The sequence below is a fragment of the Mytilus californianus genome, unplaced genomic scaffold (genome assembly GCF_021869535.1).
Source record: "Mytilus californianus isolate M0D057914Y unplaced genomic scaffold, xbMytCali1.0.p SCAF_8, whole genome shotgun sequence".
In the NCBI taxonomy this organism is placed as follows: domain Eukaryota; kingdom Metazoa; phylum Mollusca; class Bivalvia; order Mytilida; family Mytilidae; genus Mytilus; species Mytilus californianus.
In genome coordinates, this window is record NW_026262734.1 from 95,544,371 (window position 1) to 95,558,727 (window position 14,357).

Sequence of the window (14,357 nt, forward strand, 5' to 3'; positions counted from 1 at the left end):
TGTTTAAGACCATAAAAAAAAGCCTGTTCTAGACCCTCAAAAAAGGGGCTCAAAACAAGTTAATCACTTTATTGCAATACAACATTTTATTAAAAAGTATGATGGAAAGCCTTTTTTCTTTGTATTCTTTGTATAATTTCCATTGTGATATATATGACAGTTTTAATATAACATTTATGGTTTATGAGTCAAAAGTTGTCTATACAGGGGTCAACCCTAAGTATTTGAAGTTGGAATTTTTTCTTTGTATACCATGTGAAAATTCTGGCCATTTATATTTGTGCTAGACTTTATTGGGTATCTCCATTCAAAAGGCCAAAATTTCCACTTTATTCCTATGAATTTTTTCCCCTAAATAGCCAGTGCTTATTCATAAATGATTTAAGTATTAAAATTTTCCTTGGTGATATGTTAAGCATGAATTATGATGCATTAATCACAGCCCTTTACATGTATCTAATCTTTATTGCCTTACCAGAGATATACTTGATAAGTTCTCTCTCATTGTGACATGACTGATTAATCCTGCACTTTTAAAAGATATGATAATGTTGCTGATACAAGCTTTATCTCTTTATCTTATCATTTTACAGGCAATTGAAGTACATCCAATCATATTGCTAAATCATGTAAAATTACATATGTAGGATAAAAAAAGTTGTTTGATTTATTGAGAAAATTATAGATATTAACTCTATGATGTTGAGAAGAGTGGTGATGTCAGAAGGCATCGATATGCCCCTGCTGTAGCAGAGGGGGCATTACATTTTACCTTTGTCTGTCTGTACGACAGTATGTCTGTATATAAGTCTGTACGTCCCAAAGTTGGTTCAAAACTGTCCGTTATCTTACTTTAGTTTGCCTCAACCAAATGTTATGAAACTTATACACAATGCTAGTTAACACAACACACAGATCAAGTTTGAATTTTGGTGGTGTCACTTTAATCGTTCTAGAATTATGTCCCTTTACAACTGGAAAAAATGCTGATTTTGTTTTCGTTTCTGTAATCCAACATAAGTTTACTACAACCAAATGTTATAAAACTTATAGACAATGCTTATTCAACAAAGTACTGATCAAGTTTGAATTTTGGGAGTGTACCAATTTTTTTTGTAGAGTTATGCCTCTATACAAATGTTTTTGTTTCTCTTCTCCAACTTAAGTCATCTCAACCAAATTTTATGAAACTTATACACAATACTTATGTCCCTTTATATAATATGCAAGCAGTGGTATCATCTGTGTCCAATGAACACATTCCCTATTTTTTTCTATGGCCATCACCAACACAACTGCATTTAACTTTGCAAACAATTTGAACTTTGTAACCCATACAAAAATAATTTAAAGCATTCTAACACCCATATTTTTTTTCTGTAATAGCCCTAACCTGATTTGAGTAATGCTCAAAGGTGATTTTGATAATTCGTAATTTATATGTAGAAAGATATTGTATATACACATGCATATAAACTACCAAAAAACTGTGTCTGTTTGTTTAATTTATGTTTATTCATTATAACTCTATTGCACATCATTACAGAAAAAAACAGTTTTTATCTCTCCTCGACAAGAGATTAAATTTGAGACTTAGGTATGCTATAAACAGGAAATGTCAGTTGAAGTGGAACCACTAATGGTATGTCCATGATATGTGGTTCGCAGCTCCCATCTCATGTACTTCCATGGAGATAATTTGGCCGGCCCATCAGTTATGGTCCATTGACTCTGAAACTTTTTTCTATTTAACTAACTTTCATAATTTATACATTAGACACAAATTTGTGTCTTAAGCCACAAAAAACTATGAAATATTATCAAGGCCATGTAATACCAGAGAAAGGTTTGGTCAGTTAAAGAAAGAATTCCAGCATGTAAACCTGTAAGAATTCAGATCTATGCACGCTAAAATATCTGTTCTTTCTGTTGTAAATAATTTAGATGAGAATTAAGTTGAAACCTACAGAAAACCTGATAGACAATTAACTTTCAGAAAATATTCTCTGAAACCGCTTGACATGCAGGGCTAAGACACCAACCATGGCAAAAATATACCTCGAAATTTTATTATTTATTACCGGTAAGGCTGTTCAAATCATTTACAAATGTTCCATCATGTATGTTATCGATTCTAATCAACTCTGTGACATCATAACACGGAATTTGTACTAATGTAAAAATAAGAAGATGCGGTATGATTGCCAATGAGACAACACTTGAGACCAAAAGACGTAGAAGATAATAATCAAAAGTGACTGTATAGACTTTTCGATGTGCAAACCCATACTGCATAGATAGCTTTTAAGGCCGCGCAATAACAAATGTAAAACAATTTAAACGAGAAAAACTAACGGCCTGATGTACGTATAAACAAAAACAAAATATGATATTTATACAATAACACAAACACTGAATTACAGGATTCTAAATCTTGACATACAGAGTGATGAGGGGTTTGTATTGTGTAACTGATAACAATCACATCAACGAAACTTCTTTTAATGACAACATGTCGAAATGTCACAAAAATAAAGGAAGCATGTATACTTTCGGATTAAAAATTCCAATTTGTCTGTTTGTCTTTTTCTTTTTTAGCTAAGGCGTTCTCAGTTTATTTTTAGATCTACTTGGTGTCTGGGACTATTATACTAATAGTATAATAGTCCCAGTTGGTGACAAGTATGTCGAATCAAAATAGAGTTTTACCTGAATACTTTTGATTGTCTCTCTGGTATCTTAATTTCGCCCCTCTTCTATGGTCTTTGCTTTATCGTACTTTATGATTGCTATCATTTAGCGATCACTATGATGTCTTTAATCATTTTTAGTTTATGTTTCTTTGTATATAGTTTCTAAATGAAAAGCAAGTTGTCCATTATCACTTAACGTAAGTAATTACACAAATAAAATAGTTTCAAGTCTAAAAAAGATTGTGTTACCTTTTATTGATCTACCATTTTGATGTCATAGATAGCAAAGTCTTCTTTTCTGACAAACTCTCACAATGAACATATTTGCATAATCATCCTTATGCTTTCGATTTATATCTTATTAACTATATTAAAGTACTGAAACTCAGTATCAGTTCTTGAAAATGACTGACTTTTGCAGTTCTGAAAAAATGACGGGAAAATGCAGCACTGAAAAATGACTGAAATATTCAGTACTGAAAAATGACTGAAATTTACAGTACTGAAAAATGACTGAAATTTACAGTACTGAAAAATGACTGAAGTATTCAGTACTGAAATATGACTGAAATTTACAGTACTGAAAAATGACTGAAATATTCAGTACTGAAAAATGACTGAAATTTACAGTACTGAAAAATGACTGAAATTTTCAGTACTGAAAAATGACTGAAATATTCAGTACTGAAAAATGACTGAAATTTTCAGTACTGAAAACAATTTTTTCTCAACATTACTAAAAATGATATATAAATAAATGTACTGATTAGTGATGTTTCTTAAAAGTACTGTTTATATATCGGCATTTAATGTACTGTTTATATAGTGGTATTTAATGTACTGATTAGTGGTGTTTCCTAAAAGTACTATTTATATAGCGGCATTTAATGTACATGTAAACGTTAGGCAAATTGTTGGTAGTGTACCCCTTAGAAATTAGTGTCTTAGGCCTAAACACTTTAATTCTATAGAGCACATCTAAAACTGTTGATATTCAAGAAATGTTTACGTTTATTATACTTACAATACTTAGAAATGTGTGTTTAGATATTTGAAATAATCCTAAAAACGTTTAGAACTGAAGAAAAAGTTGACGATCGCTCTTTCCTACCTACACACGTTTAAATTCTAAAAGTCATTTTTCACTGGCATAATAAAAAATAACTAACTTACAATTACACCTGCCTAACAATTATGAAAAAACACAGTATATTAACAAAAAATCATTAAGAAAAATAAAATATCGCTGATGTGCATTAAAGAAATGAGTTGCTAAGATGAAATGCAAAAATGATCTTTATGATTTATTTGGTCATAAACCACATACTGACAAACTTTGTTAAAGATCGCTTTTTCCTACCTGCACCCGTTTAAATTATAAGGGTCATTTTCACTGACAGAAAAAAGAGCAGTAACTTTCTTTTTCCTACCATTAGCTTACGACACATTGAAAGTACAATTAATACAAAGAAACATAAAAACAAACTATCGCTGTCTAATTTATTAACAAAACTTCAGACGAACAAATAAATCAAACACCAACTAATAATCGCCCTTTCCTACACTGTAAAAATGTTTCTTTCCTACCTACTAATTTAAACTTGTGAAGGTAGGAAAGAGCGATCGTCAACTTATTTTTTTCTTAGTAAGGAGTTTATGACAGAATGAAAACATTATGAACATTTCAGTATTTTTGCTTTTTCAGATCTTTACTTTGATGTACATTACTATCATATTGTTTTGGATACAGTATAATGTTCGTGCTGGAAAAATAAACACGTGTATTACTTCTCAACATTTTTAGGATTATTTTTAATAATTAAACACATTTCTTAGTTATTATATATCAAATGTATACATTTCTTGAATAACAAAAGCTTTTTAATGTATTTTATATTTAAAGTGTTTACGACTAAAACAATAATTTCTGGGGTAACAACGATCCTAAACACATTCTTTAACACTTTCTTCAATATAAACATGTTTTCTACATTTTTATAAATGACAGAAAAAAACTAACTCACAATTTCAATTTCCTACCAATTATTACACAAAAAAAGAAGTACAATTAATACAAAGACTCATAAATACAAAAACAAATTTTTATACGCCCGTTTACTGGACGTATTATGGTATACCGTTGTCCGTCCGTCGTCAACATGTCAGACAATAACTCAAAAACGCTTTAACCAATTTGCACGACATTTTTTTATAAATTTTAGATTGTACGTTTCCGAGTTATTGGCTTTTTATTCAATAAAAAAGTGTCGGATTTTTCAGTTTCCGGACAGTAAATCAAAATGCTTTGAACAGTTTTCATTAAACTTTGGTAAATTGTTAATATCTATTGACATAAGCTCCCCTTCAATTTTTATAAATTTTAGATTCTACTTTTCCGAGTATTTTTTCAATACTATTGAATTGTATTTAAAATATAAGGCTTCGAAAACATGTCGCTGGTGAAACGAGTTTCAGACTCAGCGTACCTGTCAACCATAAACTTGATTAATTCTAGTCGTTCATCCTCATAACTCTGTTAGCAGTTTTGTGTCGGGAAACCCCAGTTCATAAAGTCAGCATTGTGTAAACATGCACAAGTTTAACGTATTAAATGTTTCACGAGGGCCATAATTGTATATCATATATTATCGGATAAACCAGCTATTGGCAATTGATGGAGTGTGCGTAGAGGACGTTTATCCACCCTTTGATCATAATTTATTATTTTGCATTAAATCTTGAAAAAAATATTACCCTTTTCTCCCACTTTCATCGGAACCTGGATCTGCCCCTTTGTGGATACGTTTTTTTGTGTGTGTCCATTTATGATCGTTTAGCATGAATTTTTTGTTATTTATCTAATTTCTCAAATTGTAACAGAAATGTACTTTTTCCTATCAGAAGAAATTATCGCTATAGGTTTTCATTTCCAATCGAATTACTATTGTGAAGAAAAATATGTATACAATAACGCTAGAATAACTTAGCATTGTTCGAGGTCACATCCAAATAGCGACAAGTATTCTTTCGAGGTTGTGCAACAAAGCTCTTTTGTAGTTTACGTATTTCCAGTTTCTTGTTTGTATTCCAAAGGATCTGCATTATCACGGATCGCATCTTTTTCTAGAATAATATAAAAAGCACCCAGTCTTTTCAAAGAAACATAATTCCAACCTTTACGAATAAGAGGCTATGCGTTAGGTAAAACATTTTCAAGGGTTAATATGTTGATCTCAGATATTAATATTATACACAAAATGGATGATAAATCTGGAAAACCTCCTGATTTAATGAAAGCAAAAGAAATCATGAAAGAAGGTGAAGGGAGTGTCTCTAGACTAGCATCATGCACGTCCATGTCTGAGAATTGTTTCCGTTGTTTTGAACTGAACATTAATTGAAAGAAATGTTCAAATCCAAGTATTCAGTTTGTTACGAACGCCTTTATTTTATGATTCTTAATAGGAAAACCATCCATCTCATGTCAAATGTATCGGTGTTTTGGAAATGAACCCCTTATTGCTGTTCATTTGCCCAACTTACGATAGTAGATGGGCATTATGTTTTTCGGTCCGCACATCCCGAATCAGGTTAGTTTAGGGCGAAGTTGTATAGTCACATCAACTTAAATCTTTATGATGCCAAATTATGGGTTTGACCCATTTTCATGGTTTGCTGAACATGGCAAATGGTACAGGGTCTAGATGGGGTGTCTTCATTTCTGTATTCTGTCATTTATGCCATTTTTCTCTATTTAAAAAAAAAAATTTGATTCTGTAAAATTCTTGTGTTCGGGTCATATTAGTCCGAAATTACTCTGACATCTAGAATGGCCTGTTTTAGAACTTGCTGAGGCCTTGAAAGTTCTTAAAAAGCAGTCAGACGTCAAAGCAATCTCGGACTAGGGTCCTACATATGTCATTTCCTGTTATACCATAGTTTTTACATGATTTTTCTTCGTTTTCTTTGTTTGCCCATATTCTCTTTTCTGTAAATCCCATCCACACCCTCATGATAGTGCGACCCGGGCATCAGTACGTGTACTGTGGACATATTTTCTTGTTTAGTAAATATTATATTGTTTATAACTGGCTATTTCTGTATTGGCCATGGCATAGATGTTAGGTAAATCGTACCATATAGATTTGCAAGTCGACAATTTCGGCGATATCACGCATGTAAACTCATTCCCAGCATTCCCTTACGAGATTACTAAGATCCTATGGAACTGAAATGCTAATGATCTATCGGAACATCTTATACATTTTGATTGTATTTGATGAAACGGGGGCAAAGTTCTTCTGAATGAAGTATATATTTTAAGGTACATTCTTATAAAGCATATACTGTGCTGTTGACTGACAGGTCCTATGACTAGGTGCCTTTGGCGCATTGCATTTGCGCCACAAGGTTATATTTCATTTGTGCCGAAAAATAAATATTGCTGTATACATTGTATTTTGAATAAGAGGCTTGTATATAAAATACCCATATTCATACAAAAATAAAAGTTCGTTTGCTTTAAAGTTGTGTTTTGTTCATATGTACGAGGTAACAAAATAGACATTTTATGACCACACTATAGATAAGAAAATGTTTTGAAAAATAGAGACAAGTCGAACAGATGTACCAAAAGTATTGTAACGCAAAGCAAGTTATATACGAACATTTAAATGAACACAATCATGGTATTGACCAGCTGTTGAAAATTAGAGTTCCCAAGACATCTGATTGTAGTATATATGACTGTCATAAAAATGACTATGTTTTATAATCATAACTGTGTTTTCATATTATGTTTATCAAGAACTCACAAGTGTTTAGTGCTTTGATTTTTAGGAATATACGTTATCTTCAGAACAAATATAACGTTTTCTAAAGAACTTACCAGTTTGGATTAATGATGACTGTAGATTATGATGAATAAATGTAGTAAAATCCTTACTCTATTCTATTTATTCTACATTCTTTTATACTATTTATATATTATACTATTTACCTGTATTATTGGCACAAATGAATTAAAGATCTTATTTTGGCCCAAATGGGTGCAAATAGAATAGCAATTGGCGCAAAAGCAAAGCCCCAGGTGCCTTAACCGTATATTGCTCTGCTAATTAGAGCTCAATGGTCCAATGATTAGGTTTATTGTAAAACACTTTCATACTGTTATTGAAATATTTGTTTATGCCAGTGCCTGAATTAAAAATATTTTATTTCTGAATTTCATTTTAAACGGAAAAGAAATTCTTCCTAAAATAAAAATATTTTACACTTTTCTTGGTTTACATTTTTTACCAATTACTCATTGTTGTAGACAAAATTAGATTTCAACTTTCAGACAAAATCATAATAAAATATTTCGTCTTTATTTTCCTTTCTTACATTTATCAATTTCGGTGTTCAAACTAATGCTCAAACTTCATTTTGTAAGTGGGCCAATTAAATCAATTTGATTTACAATTAATGAGTTCCTGTCTCGATTAAGACTATTGAATTCTTTACTTTCTTTTATGGTAAATAAGAAATTTGTTTGTTTTATTTTGTTTCACAATGAAACATCGTTTAACTGTTTATTCTCCTAACAACGTATATTCATGTGCCGTGCTTCTGTAGATAAAGATATGAACGAACGATGACTTTTCCTCAGCTGGTTTAAAATTTTAATGTGATATCTTCACGCTACAAACATGACAAATAACATCGGTCATAGATATAATAGAATGAGATCTAGAACGACTGTTTTAAAGATCATTCTAAAAATAAATAACTTAAAATTGTCCTATGGTTAAATGATAGAGTAGTCAATGGTAGTAGCTGACAGGTAAATTTTAAACTTTAGTGCACTAATTATATAACTTCCTGGCCTTGCACCTCACTGAAATTAATTTTATATCAAATGAATTTTAGGGATAAATGATCTATGAAAAAAGTAAATTGCAGAAAAAGTTGTCAACACGGTCAATTGAAGAACATTTCTGTCATGCATTTTATAGATGTACATTTTTGTATTTATTAAGATCAAACAAAACATCAAAATCATAATTTTCAAATCACTAAAATAAATGACTGCTGGTTATTGATCCAATGAAAACTGTGCAAGTAGTTTCAGTCACAGAGTCGAGTCTGTGTTCTACCATGGGAGTATCATATTAATATCAATATAATACTTTCTTAGGTTTACTGACCCCTTATAATGTACATGCTGAAGGGTCAAAAAGAATTCCCTGACCAGATTTAGCAAGGGAAAATCAAAATATGTACATTGGAATAAATTGAAACTGCAACATATTTACAAACACTTTGATTCCATTTTTGTTTTGCCTGCAAAGAAAGTTGCAGAGTGCGAGACATATTTGTTTTAAGCTTTATATTTCAGATGATAGAAGACTCATGAATGATTCATACCTTGAACTTAAGTCTTTCCGTCTGTCGTATGTCCATGTTCCTTGACCTCATTTTCATGCTTCAACAACTGCTTAAAACGACTCTACTTTTTACTGCCCCCGCGACAATATTATGTCAAGGGCATATTGTTTTACCCCTGTCAGTCCGTCTGTAACTTTTGATTTACAATAACAGTAGTTTATATATGCTACCTCTCTATTAGCATATATGCTATGTCCTTAGTGAAGTTTAGTTTCTGCTTTAATGTGTTTCCAAACATATGAAATTGGTAATCTAACCAAAAGCAAATTCAGGATATGAGTTAAATATTTAGGTTATATTTCATATAACTTATTTTGTTTTATATATATACATCTATAATTACCAAAAAATGTATATAGTCATTGTTTTTATACCATCCGCTTTGTAAAGTGGGATGTTATATTGATGTGGGTCAGTCACGCAGGTACTTATATCAGAAAAAAAAATATACCTCTCCACCTTCATAACAGTGTTAAGTAAACGTATAGAGATATTATACATTATTTTCTGAGACAAGGGTCCGTTGGGAGTCTGTCTGTCCATTCTTCCATCCGTTTGTTCATCTTACTAACATGACGCACATTTGCACCTTTTATTTTTGCTATATATCCTTTACAAAAATACATAGACTAATTAGGGGTGCCAATTTTGTATCACCAACTCCTCCTAAAACTGTATTCATAATTTGAAACATTCCTTGTGCACCTCCTATTTTGTTTCCTATTCGAAATTATTCTCTTTACCAAAACATGGACTTTTTTTGGCGAATAAAAATGCAGGATGACTCATGCCAAAAAACTAAAAAAGTTGGATTAAAGTTTTCTTCCTAGCCCCGTAAAAATCTAATATTATTGCTCCCTTATTGAAACTTTCACAAACTCTTAATCATATGATGCTATTGTGAACCCCTATATATTTTTTTTTGTATCTGAATCAATTTATAGCAAATCATGAACTTTGTAAGGGGCAGGGGGTATCATTTTTCATTTTGAGAGCTATGCTTGCTATACTTCTATTTATGTCTCGCCACTGACGAAGAGAATCATTGTGTTTTAGTTGCGTTTCTTCCTCTTCATTTTTGTCTTCTCATGCAACCTTGTCTATGCAGATAATACCATTTTGTTTATATTTTAATGTTTTGTCTTTCAAATTTCAGCATTTGAATAAATCATACTTTTTACATTATTTTTCATTTGTAAATTATAATTTAACGAACAGGCAAGCTTAAGATATATTTATGTGTCAAAACATGGCTGCTGATGCAAATTTCACATTTTTGAATTATTATCTTGAAAAAATATTAGGTATTATAGATAGAGAGAAACATGAGCAACACAATAAGATAAAAAAATAAGTCATCATGGCAGAAATCTACGGAAGCGTATAAGCGCCACGTGCACACAATTTTTTTTTTATAATTCTTCCTATGTTTGCGTTATAACGCAAACCTTTCCGTTATTTCGCAACTATTTGCGATATAAGTAAACCTTTGCGAAATAACGCAAACATTTGTTTTATCTTATTTTTCATTTTAGTTTCAATGGAAGCAGTTCTTGTGTTATAAATGGAGGAGGCTGCATGTATTAAAATTTATCCCTTTGTACTTATTGCAAAATAAAATGCTTGAGTGTTTAGCATATATCATGGCATAATAATGAGCAGGATAATACATGTACACATATATATATTACAAAATAAAATAGACAAAATTGAAGTTATACCGTAGAAAAAAAAACCAACCCTGTTAATGTAGCCAAATTTAAATATACTTCCAAAGTAAGCGATCATTTGAGCATTGTGTAAGATTGGTTAGATACAAACAAGCTACCCTATTAAAATAATGTATAGGTTGCACTTTGTAAATACATCTGTTTCACAAACCACGCCACTTTTGGGGAGTAGATACTTTGTTTTGTTTACGTACTGGTTCCCAGATATGATCTCTATGTTTCATTTCATAGAGACATAACTTGTGAATGTAACCAGTATAAAAACACATGGTAACGGCGAAAATTGAATTCTTAAGATGACCCAAAGTGAACGGAGGGGTAGTACAGAATTTTAGTATCAGTTTAAACTCTTAGAAGTTCGGGGCATATAAATGTTGAAAATATGCCGCACAGCCCTATGTTTTGACCTTTGAATAAAATAGTAGTGAGTATCAGCTTTCCATTCTAGGTATGATACTAGTAAACATCAAACAGGAGGGATTGTGCTTGATTTTCATATGATGAAGACATAATCTTTCAATCGGTTTAAATGAGGTCTGGAGTTAGCATGACAGTAACTGCTTGTACTGAGTCCTTTGTTATTTATGTATCATTGTCATTTTCTTAGTTTCTTCTGTTACCTATTCTGACATCGGACTCGGACTTCTTTAAACTGAGTTTACTGTGCGCATATAGCCATGTGTTTGTTTATTCTACATTGGCTAGAGGTATAGGGGAGGGTTGAGATTTCACAAAACATGTTAACCCCGCCGCATTTTTGCGCCTGTTCCAAGTCAGGAGCCTCTGGTCTTTGTTGGTCTTGTATGTTTTTTAAATTTTAGCTCATTGATATATTCGAAGTTTAGTGTGATTCCCATTTTCACTGAACTAGTACACATTTTTGTTTAGGGGCCAGCTGAAGCCCGCCTCCGGGTGCGGGATTTTCTCGCTGTGTTGAAGACCCATTGGTGGCCTTGGGTTGTTTTCAGGTCTTTGGTCGGGTTGTTGTCTCTTTGACACATTCCCCATTTCCATTCTCAATTTTAGGATATAATTTGTTACGAAACTTCATAGTAAAAGTGGCACAGTTTTAGCCGTAAAGGGAGTTCCTAAGGGAAATTGCATTGCCTACATTTACAGAAGTGCAACCTATAAGATGAAGATTTTTTATTATTGCAATTATGTACTCTACAGTCAAACTGCTACCTACACATCTTAAATAGCTACCTTACTAGATTGAAATTTAAAACCCCATTTTTTTTCATCAAGGAATCTCTATCATATTCTGAGATTTCAAAATTCACATATTTTTTATTCAAAATAATTCATTTTAAAGCCGAAAGATCATTTTGTCTATTTGTCTTTATGGTTTTACAATTGTATGATTTTTTTGCTCTTTTCTAGTTTCTACTTCCCGTAAATCAAAATTTTCAAAATAAATCTTATACCATATCTATTTTTACGTAAAATTTATATAATTTTTTTATACAAAGATCTTTAATTATTTGTGTATAATTGCCATACAAGTATTCCGCTATTCCTATGTATATTTATTATAATGATTTGGCCTTGTGTTCGTGTTCCTTCTTTTCAACTAAATGACAACAACATTTAACTGGCAGACGGACATCCAAATGCCGATATTTACAAAACACTGCTTTCAAATTATATAAACATAAAAGGTTTTTGCGTTATAGCGAAGGTATTCGTTATTTCGCAAATGTTTGCGTTATCTAACGCAAAGGTTTGCGTTATTACGCAAACGTACATGTAGGAAGAGATATAAAAAAAAATTGTGTGGCGCTAATACGCTTCCGTAGAAATCCTTAATTGACCCCTTTCATGAGTTATTGCCTTTCTTTAGAACCTCTAGTTATAATGTCAATTCTGAATTCTGTCGCCTAACATTGAAATTATTTAAGATACATGCATATAATTTGTATTTTACATTATAGAAGTTATTATTTAAAAAAATATACATATAATTTGTATTATACATATGGAAGTTATTTTTTAAAATATATACATATAATTTGTATTTTACATATGGAAGTATCAATCCATTGGTACTGCACGTGCCTATTCAATCTCTGGATCTTTGTCTCGGGTTGTCTTTTCTGATTTGACCAGAAAAAAAGTGTATGTTTCTATAAGGGCAATAAAAATAAAAATAAAACTTATATGGTTATGTAAAGTATTTGGAACTTATTTTTATGTATGATAGCATTAGGACAATCAAACGCATGACCAAAAGACAAACTGGCAACGCCAACACGAATTGGCAAAAAAGAAAACAACAAAGAAAGACAAGCACCAGTCTACAAAACACTACATAGAAAGCTAAGGATCAACACAAACCGAACCAAATACTGGGAGAGGTCTCAGATGCTCAGGAAGGGTTAGCAGATCCTGCTCCACATGTGACACTAGTTAGTACAAATTTGGTGACAAGTCTCATTCGAGGTGATGTCATATTTGAGGAAAGTAAAAGAGGACAGGTTTGTGGTTGCGACAATTGGAATATATCCGTGTCGCAGATAATCCATAACGGTCAACCAACTCGTGATGGATCCATAAAACTGTCGAATGGAGGACCCCAACTTTACCTGCTTGATACCCTGGGTTTTAATAGCTTCTTTGTAAGCAGGAACCCTCTACCACAGAAATCATGCAAACTTCATAATATGATATCAGCTTGGATATTTACTCCATATGCAGGCACTACATCCTTAGAAATGTTATGTTCACAAGCTGAAACTAGAACTGTGTGTCGACTCAAAATAGGATTCCCCCATCCCGCACTACTATTGATATTTTTAAGATTTCGGACCGGGATTATCCTCCTTTATGCACATCCTCATGTCTTGTACTGTTACTGTGTAAAGTTCCATCATGCAGTATCGGTCCATCAGTTACGGAGGAGTTGCGCTTACAAGACAAATGGACAGACATGCAGACATAATGACAGACGGACGCGGACGGACGGATGGATGGACAGGGTGATTCGTATATACATCCAAAGCTTTGCTTGCGGAAGGTATAATCATGATCCCTTTTTCTTCAAGTTTTGTTCTCAACAGACCCTCAAGGTTAATCAAGGTTTGAGGCAGACTTTAAATAATTCTATCTGTGTTATCCTTAATTTTAAGTTCGATGAGTCAGATGCGTACATCTATAGTCACATATTTGAAATGTTTAAAATTAGATGATTGGCCATATTATTTTTATTTCAAAAGTATTCATTTTCTTTTAACTAACTCGACTTTGATGATCTAGTAGTAGCGTGCATGCCTTGCTCTCAGGAGGTCCTAGGGTCGATCCCGGTCGGAAATTGGTATTTGCAGCCTCAATTCCAAGCACGCACTAAGTGGGGACGTCCGGGTAGAAAATTTGTTTTCATTCTTGTATACTATCAGATTATTACATGGCGTTTCCCTATCAGGTGTATTACCAGCCGAAGGTTCAATATCAGCCCTCGAGCCAAAGGCTCATCTGATATGAAAAATGACATGTTATGATCTTTTTA